A 20,338-nucleotide genomic window follows, 5' to 3' on the forward strand; every position below is an offset into this window, starting at 1 on the left:
TAAAAATATAAAACGTTGTCGCAGTTACACCCTACACAAGTAACATATTAAAAATGCTGGTTAAAAGTTTTCTGGGCTTTAAAAAAGAAAAGCTATCGATATCCTAGGTTACAGCCCTATGAGCTAGAAAATGAACTGATAGAAACAGAGAAATGCTGGAAAGATGGTTTGCGTTTTATAAAAGTGTTTCATGTCTTCAGAAAAGAATTACAAATGGCCAATGATTTTAAATACACTTTCTAGCATTCGTCACCAGGGTTCTCGTCCTTAGATAAAAAAAAATCCCGTCTAATCATCAACCTGATCTATTTCCTGGTCTTGTGGCAAACAAAATTCCAGAGTATTCCTTAATCTCAAAGCAAACATAATCCTTGACTATTCCTCGAATTATGCAAACAAAATTCCAAAGTATTCCTTAATCTCAAAGCAAATATAATCCTTGACTATTCCTCGAATTATACAATCAAAATTCCAGAGTATTCCTTAATCTCAAAGCAAATATAATCCTTGACTATTCCTCGAATTATACAAACAAAATTCCAGAGTATTCCTTAATCTCAAAGCAATTATATCCTTAACTATTCCTCGAATTATGCAAACAAAATTCCAGAGTATTCCTTAATCTCAAAGCAAAAATAATCCTTGACTATTCCTCGAATTATGCAAACAAAATTCCAGAGTATTCCTTAATCTCAAAGCAAATATAATCCTTGACTATTCCTCGAATTATACAAACAAAATTCCAGAGCATTCCTTAATCTCAAAGCAAATATAATCCTTGACTATTCCTCGAATTATGCAAACAAAATTCCAGAGTATTCCTTAATCTCAAAGCAAACATAATCCTTGACTATTCCTCGAATTATACAAACAAAATTCCAGAGTATTCCTTAATCTCAAAGCAAACATAATCCTTGACTATTCCTCGAATTATACAAACAAAATTCCAGAGTATTCCTTAATCTCAAAGCAAATATAATCCTTGACTATTCCTCGAATTATGCAAACAAAATTCCAGAGTATTCCTTAATCTCAAAGCAAATATAATCCTTGACTATTCCTCGAATTATGCAAACAAAATTCCAGAGTACTCCTTAATCTCAAAGCAAACATAATCCTTGACTATTCCTCGAATTATGCAAACAAAATTCCAGAATATTTCTTAATCTCAAAGCAAACATAATCCTTGACTATTCCTCGAATTATGCAAACAAAATTCCAGAACATTTCTTAATCTCAAAGCAAACATAATCCTTGACTATTCCTCGAATTATACAAACAAAATTCCAGAGTATTCCTTAATCTCAAAGCAAATATATCCTTGACTATTCCTCGAATTATGCAAACAAAATTCCAGAGTATTCCTTAATCTCAAAGCAAATATAATCCTTGACTATTCCTCGAATTATACAAACAAAATTCCAGAGTATTCCTTAATCTCAAAGCAAACATAATCCTTGACTATTCCTCGAATTATGCAAACAAAATTCCAGAGTATTCCTTAATCTCAAAGCAAATATAATCCTTGACTATTCCTCGAATTATGCAAACAAAATTCCAGAGTATTCCTTAATCTCAAAGCAAACATAATCCTTGACTATTCCTCGAATTATGCAAACAAAATTCCAGAGTATTCCTTAATCTCAAAGCAAAAGTAATTTCCGACATTATCACTGACCTTAAGAAATTCTTCTCTGACCAAAGTGATTTTAACGGTCTTACACACAACTTCTTAGGTAAGGGTTTCTTTCCTATCTGTTGAACTTACCCTTGATAATTTTAAGCATATCTGAAGCCAAATTTATAATAAAGGGAGAAATTCCTAGGAACTGCTACATATCTGTGAAAAATACCTTAAAGAGTTTGTAAGATGGATGATTCTAGAAAATAAATCAGTATACTGCATTTTTTTAAAAATCCTATATAATGTGGGTTTACTCTGGTGGCCCCCTTGTGGCTCAGCAGTAAATCTGAGTAAAACGTAAAATACGTTTTAGCTTTTCACGCTAAAATCATAGTTTTGAGCTTGATTAAAAAAAACAATTAAAAACTCTGAAAATTAAAATATAACCTCAAAAATTATAAAAGATTAATTTCTTAGGCCTGAACTAACAACCCTCTAATTTTTCTCCGCCTTTAAAACGTATATTTGTTCCGAATTTTTCTTTTAATGTTAGAAACCCTTAAAAGCATCACACACTATTTATTTAAGTTAAATTGATCTACATTCTGGTAAATGATAATGGTTAGACAAAAGGAACTGAAACAAAGGTCGGTGAGTTAAATTTTGTGGAAGTTTTAAACTTTGAGAAGCTGTTTAGAACTTCACTAACTTCTGCCATAGATGGCGTTCTTCCTTTTCGTTTCTGTTTTTGTTAATTTAGTACTGAATTTTGGAAAACTTGAAACACTTGATAGATGTTTTCGTACCTTAAAATGATCAGAATTCAGATTTTACATATTTTAAGTTTTATCTTATGATACCAAAATTTTCATGTTTAGAACCAAATATTGTGATTTACCTTCAAATACAGCCGGAACGAAAGTATATCGAAGAAAGAATAAACTTAGAATTTCCGTTCCTTTCTTATAGGATTATTTAAGATTAATAAAATCAAGTATTTTATTTACAAAAAATTGTTAAATGAAATAATCTGAACAGAGGGTAGGCTTAACACTGTGTTTTTCTTATAGCCAAGCCACATCGGGCGATCTGCTGAACCCACCGAGGGAGCGAATCGAACTTTCTATGAAAAACTAGAGCAAAACTGCAAAGACAGGTAAAAGGAAGTAGACCAGCTGAAAGTAGGCTTAGCACTTTATTTTATTTTCATATAAAAATGTTTAAGATTAGGGCAAAACAACTGTATTTTACCTGCGGAGACAGCCGAAACGAGAGTAGATCTGGAAGAAAGTAGGCTTAGCATTTTGGTGAAGAACAACACTGATTGTGATATGAACTGAAAAAGAATAATAGGAAAATAATTTTTTCTCACTCAGTAAACTGAGGATTATGGTATATATTTATATATAAGTAAGACTTTTACAACACCTCATAGCTTTGTATAAGAAGAGCTTCAACTTAGATTTCGTATATTTTTTTATATTAATGACTCAAAAGGGGACTAATAGATACGTGGCAGACGGAAACTTTTTCAGCACAAAATTACTTTAAATACGTTTCTATTTCTAGCGGTGTATTTCAGTTTTATATACAGTTCTCCAAGGTTTTGTTTTCAGTTTTATATAGATCTGAATGGTTTTGTTTTACAAAGTTTTGTTTTCAGTTTTATATATAGATTTAGATATTTTTTTGTTTTCAATTTGAAAACATTTCTTTTCATCAGATCAAGTGTTAAATGAGTGTATTTTATTCTAAGCTGTTTAGAAGATAAGATATGTCACCAACCTGTTTTTTTCGAATTTCCATGATCTTGGTTTGGAACAACCAGACACTGTATAATTAACCTTGAATTTAGCATCCAAAGAATCTCCTCTGTATTAAAACTTCCAATCCCATCTTTATGCAATCCCTGTTAAATTAATGAACACACACACAAAAGAAATCTGTTTCACATTATGATTTGCATACATTAAACCAATTTTATTCGATATATAAAATATGAAATAAAAAATATAAGGTGTCAGGGATTTCTTAAGTTCCTGTTCATTAACCCAGAGAGACGATCTCAGATTATTAAAAATCAACGCGTGAAAAGGTTAGCCATGGTCTCGTGATAAAGTGATAAAGAAATAAAGAGAAAATTAAATATTTTGTTCTGAAAATAAACATGGGCTTTAACAGAGCCTTCCAAGAAATAAATGTATGTTTTAACTGTAGCTCAATAATGAGATAAAGTCGATTTTTATCGACAGTTTTTAAAGATAAGGAACGAAAGTTAGTGTGTTGAACTGTGAATCCAAGGTTCACATCCCACTTCCGTAAAAATAAATTGCGCTCAGCGTTTTGGAGTATTTTACAGGTATCATTTTAACAGTTAAATTCCGCTATAAAACTATTAATGAAAAGGTTTTAGTAAATTTCGTATTAAAAATCACACTTTTATGCATATACGTATTTATGTCAGTAAGTTAGCCATCATGAGGGGGGTAGTCCCCCTGAAATGACCTGGTAAACTTATATTAAGTGGCGCATCAACACCACAAAAATTGGAAATTGTAAAAAGTATATGGTATGTTTTAACTGAAATTGATACAGTTTTATATTACTATTAGTGCTACTAAAACGCCCCACGCTAGTACAGCAGTAAGTCTATGGATTTATAACGCTAAAATCAGGGGTTCGATTCACCTCGGTGGGTTCAGCAGATAGCTCGATGTGGCTTTGCTATAAGAAAACACAATCGCAACTGAAATATAACTACTCATCAGCTCTGAAACGTCAACTTTCCCATTTTAACTTCATGATGTCTGATATGACGCCAGAAGATTGTTCCAAAAGGTGGATACATTAATACGTATAAAACTTTAGGCCTATTCTACAAGGTGGAAAAATTAATATATATACACACACACAAGGTTAGGCCTAATTTAGACAAAACATATAAAATGTTAGTCCAGTTTCACGAAGTGTAGAGTTTAGAAAAAAATGTTTAGTTCGTCTTACAAGCTAAAACATGCATTAATTTACTCCTCTAGAAACGTGATATCATAGTTAACGTGTCTAGGTGCTCATCGAAAGGTCCAAGATTCGAACTTGCAATATCACGTTAAACGTACCTTCAGCTGTGGGTGCGTTAATAAAAGTGGCAGCCAGTAACGTTATTCGCCGAGGAGTAGCTGTGTAGACGAAAGGTGGTGTTGACATTTTGTTCTTCCACCCACCCTCACCCCGTTTAACAGCTCCATATTAGAGAAATCTCCGTCTTGCTCCTCGGAGCTGTTGAACTGGCCACTTGGTCCATGTGTCACCCTTTGTGTGAAAATGCCAAATTTATACGATAAACCAATATTCCCTTAGTGATTTCACAGTGTGCCGTCGCAAGGCATTGTGGTAAAGAATGATAAGTACTTCGCTCGTCATCAATAATCGATGCAGTGCCGGCTTTAGGAAAACTTGCTGGTGGTATTATGCTAAGGTTGTAGAGTTACAGAGTCATTACGGTCAACTGTGATGTTTATAAGCAAAACAGCTTTTCTAAAACCATTTCACCTAGATGCGACCATCACTAAACGTGATAGAAATGTTAGTAATGCGAGATGAAAAATCTATTCAGTTGGTAGAAACACAAGGTTCTAGTTAACTGTCATTTATCTATTTACTTACCTGTGTGTCTATGTCTATATGTATTTCCGTCTGTCTATTTCTGTTTACTTATTTAAATCTCTGTTTATTTGTATCTCTATCTGTTTACCTATCTAAATCTCTGTCTGTCTATCTGTATTTCTGTTTGTCTGTCTATCTCTGTCTACCTATTTAAATGTCTGTCTACTTGTATCTCTGTCTGTCTGTCTATCTTTGTCTGCCTATCTAAATATCTGTTTGTATATCTGTCTCTCTGTCTATCTATCAAGATCTCCGTTTGCTTATCTATCCGTCTTTGTCTATCTATTTCTATCTATCTCTATCACATATTTATCGATCTATCTCTGTCTGATTACCTATTTCTGACTATTTTTATATCTCAGCTTATCTATCTACTTGTTTACATCCGTTATTCTTATCATCTCTCTATATACGTTTTTTTCCCATAGTAACCGGTGTCACGTGATACCACTGTATCCTGGTGTCAAGAGTACTTACCTTGACGTGGACGGTTATGTTTTCAGCGACGGAACACAACGTCTGTAACATGTAGTTCAAACTCTAGTCTGCCTCACTAAGATCATGGAAACAATAAACAGGAAGAGAACAGCAAGAAAGGTTAACACTCATCCTCGTTTCTATCCGAAACGCTCATGAAACTGTACGGAATGGTTAAGAAGTACAAGTTTTTACCGTTGCTGTAAAGTTATACCCACGCAGTTAAATGAAATGGTAAAGAAGAAAAAAATAATTTTGTAACATCAATTACCGAAAGTTGGGCAGAAACAAGTTGATATAAATTAAGGGGTGGAAAAGGAAAGATTGGAGTGGGAAGGAAATTGGAGAAGTTACACAGAGCAACAAGAAAATCCCCGTCGCACCAAACGTGCTCGTCCTTTCGGCCATGGGGGCGTTATAATGTGACGGTCAATCACACTATTCGTTGGTAAAAGAGTAGCCCAAGAGTTGGCAGTGGGTGGTGATGACTAGCTGCTTTCCCTCTAGTCTTACACTGCTAAATGAAGGACGACTAGCGCAGATAGCCCTCGTGTAGCTTTGTGCGAAATTCAAAAACCAAACCAAAGAAGAAGAAAATAAAAGCATCAGGAATACGAACAGCGTTTTGAAACATTTTTGTTGTTAATTCTTTATTTGTTTTAAATATGCGTGCAAAGCTACGCGGGGACTATCTGCGCTAGCCATCTACAATTTTTGAGCTGATAAATTACAGAAAGGACTACTAGTTTAATAGCACCCACAGTCAACTCTTGGGCTATCCTTGTTGAATAGTACGATTTAACTGCTATTCTACCCTAAACCTTTTAGCGAAATTACACGATAATGGAATATGAACCATGAATCCACTGCTTCAGAAATCAATAGGATCCAAACAAGCTATTAACATTTTTTTTTTCTGTTGACACGACAATAATAAATGCTCTGTAATTCTTTAACAAATACAGCTTATATCATGTTGTTGGATGTTTGTACCCTGAGAACCATGAAAGATAAAACACAGTATAACCAGCGTCCAACTGGCCGCCATCTAGGTCTCAATATACGCTATGTATATCCTCCTATATCCACACTGCTAGAACTATGAAAGGTCGAATGAATTATGTTGTTGTTTAGCATAAACTTTCATAATGAGCTCATATACGATATCTTCACAGCGGAGAGTCGAACCCTGAATTTTATCACTGTCGCAATCTTACAGAATGGGATCATTTTATTTTAAATCTCCATTTTTGGGCCTGGCATGGCCTAGCGCGTAAGGCGTGCGACTCGTACTCCGAGAGTCGCGGGTTCGCGCCCGCGTCACGCCAAACATGCTCGTCCTCCCAGCCGTGGGGGCGTTATAATGTGACTGTCAATCCCACTATTAGTTGGTAAAAGAGTAGTCCAAGAGTTGGCGATGAGTGGTGATGACGAGCTGCCTTCCCTCTAGTCTTACACTGCTAAATTAGGGACGGCTAGCACAGATAGCCCTCGAGTAGCTTTGTGCGAAATTCCAAAACAAACAAACAATCTCCATTTTTAGAGCTATTATTAAAAAGTTGTACGACAGCTAAAACATCTTGTAATGCTAAAACTCCCATTTCTGTAGTTGTAATCAGAGTATTGTATAAAATATAGTGAATAGTATTTATAGCAGCAGAAGCGAGACACAGTTTGTTTTAAGTTGGAACGTACCTTGGTCATTCAAACCTACGCTTTAAGCCCAGCACATGTATAAGATTACATTTACCCTGCACGTGTATAGAAATCTGCATGCTTACCTATTACAGACCTTATCAACCACAGCTGACCGGTTGAGTGAACAATAACGACAGATTTCCGAGTAGCTTACTATTCAGTGAACATAATATTGGTTGATTTAACGACTAATATAACTTGTGTTATTTTTGTAGACGATGAATCCTTAATATTATGTTGTGCCAGTTTGTGATACGACACGTAAAACTGAATCGATATCTATTACTGAAACACGAAGGTTCTTCTGTCTCATACGTGGGAAGGCTGGTTAAATAAAACCAGTCGTTGTTCATTCGGGGGAAGAGAGATTAAGTCGGGACGGACAAGCTACATCCTCAAACTTATGGTTTTTAACACTTCATCGGACAAACGGTACGCCACTGAATTTTTTTCTGCGCTTTGTTTATTTGAAGTCACGCACAAAGCTGTATAATGAGCTATCTGTGTTCTGCCCACCACGAGTATCGAACTGGGGAACATTTTCTGCGTTTTTTCTCAGAACATTATATAAGGAATATTAAAAATGTTCAACATTAGAAATATGAACACAAAAATAGACAGTTAAATATTATCTTTTAGTGAGAATAAGATACGTCAAGAACAAATTAGATATTAACCTGACCATCAGGTTTTATGTTTCCACTTATAAAGATTAGAACGTTCTGTTTCATTAGTTCGGTATTTTCGGTCATAATCCCACTATTATCTAATAAGATTTGGCCAGCTTAAAAAGATTTAGGTTAGTCCTCATTTTATATATCATATTAATAATGCAAAATTACCTCTATAATGAAAGTATAATACTAAAAAAGTAAACTAAAACGTGATGAGATTCGATAAATTAAAGAATAGAACGAATAGTTTTAATGAAAGTAACTATAACTAAATGATATATTACACCTTATTTAGGGAGCACATATATGAAAGGTAATATGAATGTTCTACATCAAAAATATGAGCGTCAAATAAATACAAATGTGCCACACTCAGACCCATTATTTCGACGCTATCTTTTATTTACTTATTTATAATATTTATTGTTGATTAGCTAGTTATTACACTTACAATCCCTGCACGTGCACGACGTTACATCTACAATTACAGGCCCTGCAAATGTACAAGTTCACAACTACATTTATCAATCTTGTATGTGTGTAAAGTTACAGCTACAATTACAGGCCCTGATCACGTATAAGTTTTAAAATACCTTTGTGGGTTCAGTTATGCTTTGGAGAAGTTATTGGTCTAAATTTCTTGTGAAAATAAACAAAGTCTGCCAATCTGATCACCTTCTAGGCTTCTCAATTCTGACTTTACGAAGAATCGCTTTATTTCATTAAACCTGCGCTTGTTATGTGGCCAGTGGAAGTTGTTAGAGGTGTTTGTATTAGTTACACATGGTAGTGATGAATTTCATTTTGCAACATACAGCCGCCCACCAGTTCGGATTTCCTATCAATCTCCTAACGAGCCAGCTGTACTTCAATCACTGAAACCAGATCAGTTTGAAACGATTAAGTACACCGTATTAGTGGAAAAGAGAAAACTGTGAATATTATATAATATGAAGTGTTGTACTTATCACATTTTAGTAGGTCGTGATGGCAAAATGATTTAAATAATAAGTAGAAAAATCACGTGCACGCGGGGCATTTAACGTCACGTTCGTTCGACATCGGCTTCACGTATTTTGCTCCCAATCAGTCCTTCAAATAAGCCCTTATTTGCGTCATTAAGATGGTTAAGTGAAAATGGCATTCAAATTAGTACAGTTCCTGCAAACCCATATAGACTCTCTTTAGGTGGTCCATCTGAATTCCGTTACCATATTTTATCGAAACTTGTTCATACAGTTCCTGCTAACAACAGGTAGACAATCCTACATATGACAAGTAACTAACTAAATATATTTTCTACTGTTTGTTTAATAGAGCGAATTCTACTGGTAACTCAACGTTAAAGATCGTATTAATAACATTTAGTTTTCCGTCAATAACTTGATTGTATAACTACAAGAAAAACAAGAAGATAGATTTGTTTTGATTCAGATATTCGTGCAAAGCTACACGAGTGTAATATGAGCTAGCCTTCTCTAATTTTAAATTGTTAGACTAGAAGAATGACATCTATCAACAGAACTCACCGCTAAGTCGATTTGTAATAATCGAATGTCACTTTTACAACACACTCATTAAAAGAAGAAAATAAAGTTAGACACAATGTGTTCTCTACCACCTCTTATCGTGTATATGGGTGGATAAAGTTAGACACAATGTGTTCTCCTCCACCTCTTATCGTGTATATGGGTGGATAAAGTTAGACACAATGTGTTCTCTACCACCTCTTATTGTGTATATGGGTGGATTGGGTGAGGTTGCAGTTATCACACAGAATTTGTTTCGTTACAAACTGTCAAGTCCCATCGTGAGGCATCAGAAAGGTAAAGAAAACTTTAAAACCTGTATGTTTAGTAACATTAGAGAAAAATATAGAAATATTGAAGTTATATTTAATAATGTTGTTGTCGTTTTATAATGAAATAAATAAATGAGGTTTTTTTTTGTATTTCGCTTTTTCTTAGCCTATACTTATACATTAACGAAATAAACGTTCTTGTATAGCCTGATATATACATGAAAAACACGGCGAGAAAAAAACAGTTTACTCAAATTAACTCGGGCAAATATTTTTTGAAACATGTAGAACGTCCGAAGTACATCGGTCAAATCAAAAGGGGTTAAAAGGCACCTATGAAGCTCCAAACAATAACGAAATATAGTTCTGACACACGCAGGCCTACCATGGTCAGGTGGTTAGGACGTTCGACTCACCGTCACACAAAACACGCACGCTCTTTCAGCCGTGGGGGCGTTATATAGTTCGGTCAATACCACTATTCGTTGGTAAAAGAGTTGTTGACGGTGGGTGGTGATGACTAGCTGTTTTCCCTCTACACTGCTAAATTATGGACAGCCAGCGTAGATAACCCTCGTGTAGTTTTGTGCGCAATAAAAAAAAAACAATAAATGGGAACAGTCATAAAACTAATACAGCTAACTTGAAATAGTATTTAGAGTAAACAAAACATTTATTTCGAATAGCAAAAACAAACTTCGTAACAATAGTCGCATTTGCTAACTTATAAATTAAAATAATTAAAAAAAAAATATATAAAATTATAATTCGCGAGCTTCGTAATTTCAAACTGTGGTGTCCCAGAAGACTATAAACGAAACGACAAACAGTGAATAATATTTGGAAACTGAAATAAAAGATGGATAATCATCATATAGGATGAGACAAATGTAACGAAAATAAAATTCATCCCGTAAGCTGTTAAGACTAAGATATGTTACGGTTTCCATTGTATCTGAGTATGGGTGTTCTATACTTTGTTTCACTCAGTCCTATAGGAAATCAACCAGTCCTCACTTTTAGTAGCTTCGACACTAGAAACCGATACAAATTAAACTTGATTTCCGACAGAAAAATAAAATCCCGTACACTACGTAGACACTAATTTTTGTTTTTCTTGCTACTCTATTCTGAAACATATCCTTCCCATCTCGAGACAAGCTCGTGAGCTTATAAAGCTAAAATTCGATATTTCATTCCTGCAGTCGGTCCAACGCAGATAGCTCATTGTCAAGAACAAGAATAACAGAAAATATATGACCTAATTTTTAAATATTTTTCAGATATTTTACCCCTGGTGATTAACTTCTAGCAAAATTAGTACGTCTCGAAACTAAAAAGAAAAATAAGCCGAATAAATGAGCTAAGAAGGAAATATTTCAGAAAATCATTTATGATTTTACACCGTAGACTAAATCACTAATTTATTGGCAATTTCAACTCACAGAAGAATGGTTTAGTATGAAGTAGTTTCTTTGTTTTTACCAAAAATTAATAATGTCCTAAAATAAAAAATCTCACCAGAAGTAATTTCATGTAAAATTGCTCAAATAATTTTCCAAATAAATAGAAAATATTGGACATCACTGATGTATATTATGTTAAATATAAATCTATTAATTGTTACCAACTTCCGTTTTCCTTATATTCATAGAACGACTGACAGCAGTTTACGGTCATCTTTTATAACCACTGGTCTTTTAATGCTTGAATACTTTAAATCTGAAACCCGAAACAGATGGAGAATAGATAATAATTTCCATAAAAGGAGAAAAGGGTTGATTCGCGTTAAAAAATTTCCCCGCTTGCACAGCAGTAAGTCTACTGATTTATACCGTTACAATCAGGGGTTCGATTCTTCTCTTTGTTGACAGCAGATAGCTGGGCGTGGCTCAGCGATAGTGAAACACACGTGTTAAAAATGGCTATATATTTTTGTTTTTGTTTTTTTTTCAATTGTGCGAAGAGCTACACAAGCGCTATTTGCGCTAGCCATCCCAACTTTAGAAGTGTAAGATTAGAGGGAAGGCAGCTAGTCTTCACCACCCACCGTCAACTCTTGGGCTACTCTTTTACCATCGAATAGTGGGATTGACCGTAACATTATAACGCCCCCAAGGATGAAAGGCGAGCATGTTTGGTGCAACCGGGATTCGAACCCGCGACCCTAGGATTACCCACCTGGCCATGCAGGGCCTGTATATTTTTAATAAATGCTAAATTTCTCGTTACGCGACGCGAGTGTTTCGTATGACCGTTTTAATGGTAATAAAAAACTGGATGTTTTTGCTATTATTACAAAATATCTTCAAGTTTGTTTGTTTAATTATGAATATTAATTATTCGCCGTGTTCGACAGGAGTCTCATAATCTGAGAGAATAACAGGAGGGTAAGGGAGAAACATAAAAGTCACTTATTGGACTAACTGTTTCCCTAAAACTTCTGTTACTTATCGTCTCCGAAAGATTTAATAAACGTAAACAAATAAAAGTTATTTGACCATGAGGAATTTTTCAGTTTGAACAAAGCATAAAAAAAGACAAAAACTAAATCTTAAGACTGTTTGTTTTGTTTTTGAATTTCGCAGAAAGTTACTTAAGGGCTATCTGTGCTAGCCGTCCCTAATTTATTAGTGTAAGACTAGAGGGAAGGCAACTAAGTTAGTCATCACCACCCACCGCCGACTCCTGGGCTACTCTTTTACCAACGAATAGTGGAATTGACCGTCACATTATAACGGCCTCACGGCTGAAAGGGCGAGCATGTTTGGCGCGATGGGGATGCGAACCCGCGACCCTCAGATTAAGAGTCGCACGCCTTAACACGTTTGGCCATGCCGGGCCAAAATCTTGAGACACTGTTCCCAGTTTTGACGCCGAGGTTCTTCGCTTAAACTCATTGATACTAAAACTGAATTTATATACCAGGATTGGCTCCTTTCTAAACACAGTCATCCAATAAGAATTTTCCAAAGTGCACTGAGTGAATAAAATATGTACTACAAATCCCCAAATAATTGGGGCTCATTACCCCTGCTAGGCACAGTACAGATATCCAATTCGTAGTGTAGCTTTGTGCTTAACAAAAAACACAGTGTATTTCAAAACTATTAACATACCTGTTAGTGTAGTTTTGGTTTTACTCTAACGATTGTAATAAAAGCATTTCAAGACTATCAACATACCTGTTTGTGTGATTTTGGTTTTACTCTAACGATTGTAATTAAAGCATTTCAAGATTATTAAAATTCCGCTGCAGTTTATTAACTCAAAGGACTAAAAATAAATACCGTTGAAGACTTTTCATATCCCATGAAAAGAACACGTGCCATGTAATTGTATGCAAAATGGAGAAACACAAAACCTGGTATGTAGTACGTGCACATGATATTCGACGAGTGTATTATTTATTACATCACATTGAAGGTACATAATACTTGTTAAATATTACTGACAATATGAAACTAGACTCTTATCCTAATCTGTAATTTTTTTTTCCGTTTCGCTATCTTATAAGAAAATAGAATGTTGAAAAGGAAATATGCAGGCTAAGAGATATCTATTCCACGCCATCTAGTGGAGTAGTAGCATATAATCCGAGGTTCTTATGGTTCTTAAACCACCAATCTGAACGTATTTCCTTTTCATTTTAGCCATAACATATTATAACCTTAAGTAAATTCACTAGTCATTTCAAATTCCCGTTTTTTCAAGCGATCGACGATCGTACAAACTGGTGACAACACGTCAACAGAATATGAGCGACATGGGAACCAGATATTCGCGTTATGTTAATTTTTTTTTCTCCGCACGAGAGTTTGCGTCTCTCAGATTCTAACTTCTTCTCTCGAGGCCATATAATTTATCGATTTTCGTGCGCTGAATATAGGTACAACCTTTATAAATAGATTTATTTAATATTAACATAAAGTATATTTAACCAGTGTGTTAAAACAGTAAATTGGACAGCTAGACATGACATCTACGGACGAATACACCAATACCAGAACATTTTGTAAAAACTGTTTTCCTTGTCTCTCATAATTCAGATTACCAGTAAAACATCAAAGTAAATGCTATCCAGCCGTCCACCTAAAAACAGTCTTTAGAGTCCATGGTTTCACAGAATCCTAAATGGATGGAAATGTTATTGGTTTACTCTGGTCAAAATGAAATATCGAAGCTAGTCGGTGCACTGATTACAACATACGTTTTCCACGTGTTGCAGTGAAAACAACTAATCCACCAGTTCTTCATTGCTAACTGCTACGAACAGTGCCCCTTAGCAAATAACGAGGACATTCGACTTGTAGGTAGACAACAGAGAAATGAAATACTTTACTTACGTGAACGCATATCACAGAATTATTCACTTCGCACCCGGTGAAGGTTCCATTGTACTGGTTGACTGAGGACGCATAAATAGCATTGTTTATGTTTTCCTTGTTTATATTTCTTGATCTTCGTGTTTATAGTTTATAATGATTAGTAATAGTTCTAAAGAATCTAAATACGTTGAAACTATTGATCCATGGGTAAAACTTAAGAAAAATAAACATGTCTAGACCGACTCTTGGCTTGTTTTGAATTTCTTACAAAGCTACTCGAGGACATAATGCACTAATGATAGACTAGAAGGAAGGCAGCTAGTCAACACCGACCCACTGTCAACTTTTAGGCAACTCTTTTATCAACGAACAATGGCATTGACCATGAAATTATAACACCTTCACGGCTGAAAGGGCGAGCGTTTTCGGTTACGCGGATTCGAACTTGAGACCAACAGATTGCGAGCTGACCGATTTAACCACTTGACCTAAAATAATCTTCTGCGCTTCTGACTTGTATCTATATAAAAAAATTGCTTAAGAGGCAGACAAGAATCTGTTTGTTGGCTGGTTAGTTAAGCACAAAGTTATACAATGTGCTGTCTGAATTCTGCCCATCACGAGTAACGAAACCCGGTATTTAGTGTTATAAGCCTTCAAACTTAAAGATGTATCACTGAAGGGGGCAGCTAATAAGAACCATGAATAAAAGAAATATTAACATACGTCAATGAGGACTTAGCCAGTTCTAGGTTTGAATGAAATGTCAAATAGAATTCGCTCAGAGTTTCATGTCCAATGTAAAGTAGTTTATCTTTTAAGTTACGTTTTGTTTCTATAGATGTTCCAAGATGAAAAACATCAAAAGCAAGTGGATTTGACCGAAGAATTGAGCTGTTGATTCAACATTATCAGCCAATCACGGGCTGTGAACAGATACAGTTTGTTAATTAACCAAGCTTACAGAGCTATAAACAAATGTAGTTTTTAACTAATTAGGCTTACAGAACTATGAACAAATAGAGTTTATTAATTAACTAGGCTTATAAAACTGTGAAAATTACAGTTTGTTAACTAATTAGTCTTATAGAACTGTGAATAAATATAGTTTGTTAATTAATTAGCCTTATAGAATTGGGAACAAATATACTTGCTTTGTTTTTTAACTAACTAGGCTTACAGAACTGTGAACAAATGTATTTTGTTAACAAATTAGGGTTACAGGACTATGAAAAAATATAGTTTGTTAACAAATAAGGCTTACAGAGTGTAAACAACTATAATTTATTACACGTCGAAAAGATTAACACAACTTTGAAATTGAATGAATTTTGTGAACTTAAACAAAGTTGTTAACCGTATATGGTGTAATTTGCCGCCGAATAAACTGAAAGTTTTAATGTTATGTCAAAGTTAAGCAGGTTAGCTCTCTTTCAGGTAACTTTTACTGTGTGACAAAATTGGGGGTCGGTGGGCACAGTACGGGTAGCCCACTATACAGACTTGTACGTAACAACAAACAAATTAATTCTTATCTTGAAATATTTTTCTACATTAAAATATTTTAGATTTAACCCTTAACGTTCATAACTTTTCACATCCTTGCTACGAAAGAAATAATAAATTGAATCCATCGCTAAGCAAGTTTTCGCGAAAATAAAAGAACACGATCCTATAAGACTGACCAGTGAAGACAACCAAATGATTACGTGCAGACGGAGTGCAATGTTTCAATTTGAAAAGACACTTTTTGGTTTTACTGTAAGTAGAACAAGACTAGAGTGGACGAAGTTTGGTTAAAGTCTTGTACCTGTATAATGTGAAGCTAACCTTAAACCAGCAGAATTTAAAAGTTCCTTTTCTCAAACTAACGACCATTTTGTTCATTTGGCCACGTTTTAGGCACAGGATTTCACATTTCATAAAGTAATTATGAGAGACTTCTGTTATCAGACGTATTACAATGTTTTCCATTGCAGAACTAATAGCAAAAGGCCCATAACTTCGTGGCCAACTCTTGTTATCTTGTTCAAAGATAGAGGTAACACCATCCAATGTCCATTATCTGTTGACCTAGCAATATGCAGTTTTTGACATCGTTTAAATAAAGCCATGGGATAAACATTTTCTGATCCTGGTGCTTCATTTTCTAAACTTACTTTTCACCATCAATAGGTCAAGAAGTCAGTCTCGGAGTCAGGAATATCTTAACATCTTCTCTTATTATTGGTTCTTTCATCTCTCGATCTTCGAAAAAAAATTTTATTAGCTTCCTGTACAGTCTTAATCAAAATGCTAACCTTCTAACCTTCTTTAATGTACTTAACCCTCACTCTTAGTCTTGACATTATTCCAACAATAAAATTGTCAGCCAATTCTTCCTGTTAACCTCTTTCTGATTTCATAACCCTTTTCTTCTAACCGTATTCATAATTCCCTTCTAGTTCTGTGGATCCTCAACCTTAAATGTCAATTTATACTTCTAGTATTTTTTCCTTTCATGTTCCTAACACGATAGTTAAGTTTTGTTATATTTTTCCCTTTTTATTGTTTTCTTATTTTTCAGGAGGCTACCGATCCTGGGTAGGAAATACTCTATTTTCTAAATTTTACCAGATCTCCCCGTTTTATCATTTATCGCAATTTACTTATTTACTCACGACTAGTCTTGTCTCGTGGCATCAAAATTGTTTTTCTGAAACTTAGAAACAAAAACTAACTTGCCTATTTTTAACCTGAGCATGTAGCAGAACCTCACACCTCATTATAACTTCAACTGATGGGTTTATTGGACAGCATCTGTTTTCCATTACGTTAAAAAAACAAACAAACAATACTGATTTCGTCAGCAGGAACTTGCGACACTGGGGGCAGTCTATGAATTTAACAAAATATGTTTAACAAAAATAGAAAATCACCAATAGAGGGTGGAAATAACAAAGTCGATACGACTCGAAGTTTCGTTAATATACAACTGGCGTCACCAAGGAGAAACACTGTTTTTGCATCACCAAATTACCTTTCTAATAGGCCCTTATTTCGGTTTCTTCATCCATGATAAGTTTATTTAATGTCGATATAAAGATCGAGAAGGCGCTAATGAGATTTATCAAGTAGTTCAAATATAGGCGAATAGGATAAATTTACTACTAAAAATATAGAAATGTATTTTACTTAATCTTCAAACAGAAAACAGCGAATTTGTAATCGAAAAATCAATTATTACGCCTATATCGTTAACACAAAATCTCTTACTAAATTGGTAAAAAGAGAAAGAAACTAGAACAAGGGAATCTGAGAAATGGATTCAAAATGGATTAAGAGATTATTAGAAACTGACGGGATTCGAACCGTAGGTCAGTTTGATAGAAATAATAATAAAGATTGTTTGTTTGTTTGCTGTTCGACATACAGCTACACAATGGGCTATCTATGATCTGTTCACCACGGCTATTGAAGCCCGGTTTTTTAGAGTTGTAAACCTGCAGACGTACCGCTGTGTCACCGCTATCCTGAAGATGTAGAAAATTTCTCTTCTAGTTTTTGTTTATTTCAGACCTTCACACAAACTTCAAGAAGAGCTAGTTGTGCTCATTAAACGAAAGCACTCACAGCTAACCCTCGAGTTACCTTCGTCTCACTGAATAGTATTCACGGTTACTTTACGTTAACGGGTCAGGAACCACGAATATTCGGATTCACGGTTCACACACACACATTAACTACTTTAAACAGATGGTCAAAATGACAAATGTTACTGATACGATTTAAGAAAAGTTGTTTTCTTTCTTGGAACGGTTTCAGAAATATATTTGTATTAGTTTGCAATAAGTTAAACGAACAACAACAACAAATGTATGTTTGTACTTAAGTACAAATCTACCCAACCGACTATCCATGCTGTGCTCAATACAGGTATCGAAACCTTTTCTGGTGTTATAAATCTCCAGATTTATCGCTGTGCTGCTAGGGGGTTAAAACAAATTACCAGCTTTGCTATAGAAAACACCAATAATAACTTCTATTATTAAAGAAACGATCAATTTTCTGTTATATAATATAAGGCAGGCTTGAGAAAAAAATAAAGAAAAGCGCAGATCGAGTTGAAGAGGAAAAACAGTTATTGATTTACCAAAGTATTTTTTTTTCTCTTGACTAATCAGAATTTTATTTCTGTATAAAAATCATTCTAATAACTAGTTCTGCCGTAGTTAGCCTCGTTTTGGTTTTCTGAAAGCTCATTTTGTTTATATATTAGTCGCTGGTGGAGTAGCTGTAAGTTTATAAGTTAAAGATCTGAAATTTGAGGTTCGATCCTTGTCTTCGACAGCAACAACAATCTAGTTTTCCGCATAACGAAAAAAATTAGCAATAAACATTTCGTTATTTTGAACTTGCTTGTCTGGCTGAATAATTAACAGGAATAGATCAGTAGCATGAATGTTGTCTGTTACTCTATATTTATTTATATGTTTGTTTTTTATTTTTTTTTATTTCGCGCAAAGCTACTTAAGGACTATCTGTGCTAGCCGTCCCTAATTTAGCAGTGTAAGACTAGATGGAAGGCAACTAGTCATCACTACCCACCGCCAACTCTTGGGCTACTCTTTTACCAACGAATAGTGGGATTGACCGTCACATTATAAGGCCCCCACGGCTGAAAGGGTGAGCATGTTTGGCGCGATGGGGATGCGGACCCGCGAACCACAGATTACGACTCGAACGTCTTAACCAACCAGGACATGCCGAGCTCTTTTTATATGTATTAAATATGTATTAATTAGTTTTCATAGTGATTAGCGTGCCAGGCTAGGTATCGGTAGGTCCGAGGTTCGAGTCGAAATATAACGATGGAAATGGCCCGCAATTTTAACTGTTGGGGCAGTTAAAATTATGGAAGTTAAACCTACTTTTTGAGGAGAGAGCTGAAATAGATGTTGGTGCTGAAATACTAGTATCGTAAAGCTATGCGAGTGAAAAATACAACTTTGAGCTGTCTTCTGTCTCTTTCTGACGTTTTATTTTACTCGTAGCGTTCAACATTATCAATAGTGTTAATGATTTGGGCAGAGAAGGTAACACCATGAAGTGAGTGATACGTTAAGCAATGTGACCGACTGCTGTTGTTTCTTAGACAGAAAACTGGGGATTTTGCTCAGTATGTTTGATAAGCTCTGTAAGTATTGATGTTACCTATTGACTGAAAAGGTTTATGTGAATTATTGCCTTACTTTAAGATATATTCTGGTGGTTTCACACGTACATCGTGACACACAGTTTGATAGATTAACATGTACAATCTTGAAACACGATCTTACAGTTTCCCATGTACATCTTAGCACACGGTCTGATAGTTTTATACACACATGTGACGTATATTCTAGTAGTTTCACATCCACACATTTTGACGCAAACTCCAGTATTTCACACATAACTTAAAACATATTTCAGTAATTCACATCTGACTTTCCACAAGTAACCCAGTAATTCACACGTGAGTTTACAAATAATCTACAGTTGTTTCACACATGCGTTAGGCCAATTTTTGACTAGTTTGATCACTATGCCATACATAACTCTGTAAGTAGCTAAATGGTTTTAGTTTCGGTTTTAATTACTTGGCAGTCAGATGTCGCTTCCTTCGTCTGGTGGCTTCAGTTTAAAATACCTGTTCAACAATAAAAGAGCAGAATATCATCTGATAGCCTCAAGCTGAGCGAAACATGAAAAGAAGAAAATGAAGGAAAATCCGGCTTCAGTCACGGAATCATTGCACGTTATCACTTGTGTATCAGCACGTGTAGCTGATAATGTTTTCTTGTTCCACGGTCCTTCTCAGTTTCAAGAGAAATAAGAAATAAAGCAAACAAAAATTAAAATATTTGATGGGTAGATACTTGGTTCATAACTATTTTATCTATCCCTGCTGGTGCAGGCCTCGCATCAAATATGTGACGTCATTGTTTAGTATACTTTTCAAACAAAAGTAAAATCCATAAGGAAACATCTAACAATTTTATTAACGAATACCCGCTTTTTAATTGTGAAATTAAGCAGCAGAAAGTAGAGACAC

General features: G+C 34.9%; 1 pseudogene across 1 annotated transcript in view; it reads right to left on the bottom strand.

Annotated features, from left to right (window-relative positions):
- The window catches only part of LOC143257224 (suppressor of lurcher protein 1-like), an 88,934-nt pseudogene that overhangs the window by 40,346 nt on the left and 28,250 nt on the right, over positions 1 to 20,338 (bottom strand). Inside the window, exons 2-3 of the transcript XR_013031738.1 lie at positions 3,410 to 3,533; positions 2,876 to 2,960 (exon numbers count right to left, since the gene is read on the bottom strand). The product of XR_013031738.1 is annotated as a suppressor of lurcher protein 1-like (transcript). The remainder of the gene's footprint in view (positions 1 to 2,875; positions 2,961 to 3,409; positions 3,534 to 20,338) is intronic.

The sequence above is a fragment of the Tachypleus tridentatus genome, chromosome 7 (assembly GCF_004210375.1).
Source record: "Tachypleus tridentatus isolate NWPU-2018 chromosome 7, ASM421037v1, whole genome shotgun sequence".
Lineage (NCBI taxonomy): Eukaryota > Metazoa > Arthropoda > Merostomata > Xiphosura > Limulidae > Tachypleus > Tachypleus tridentatus.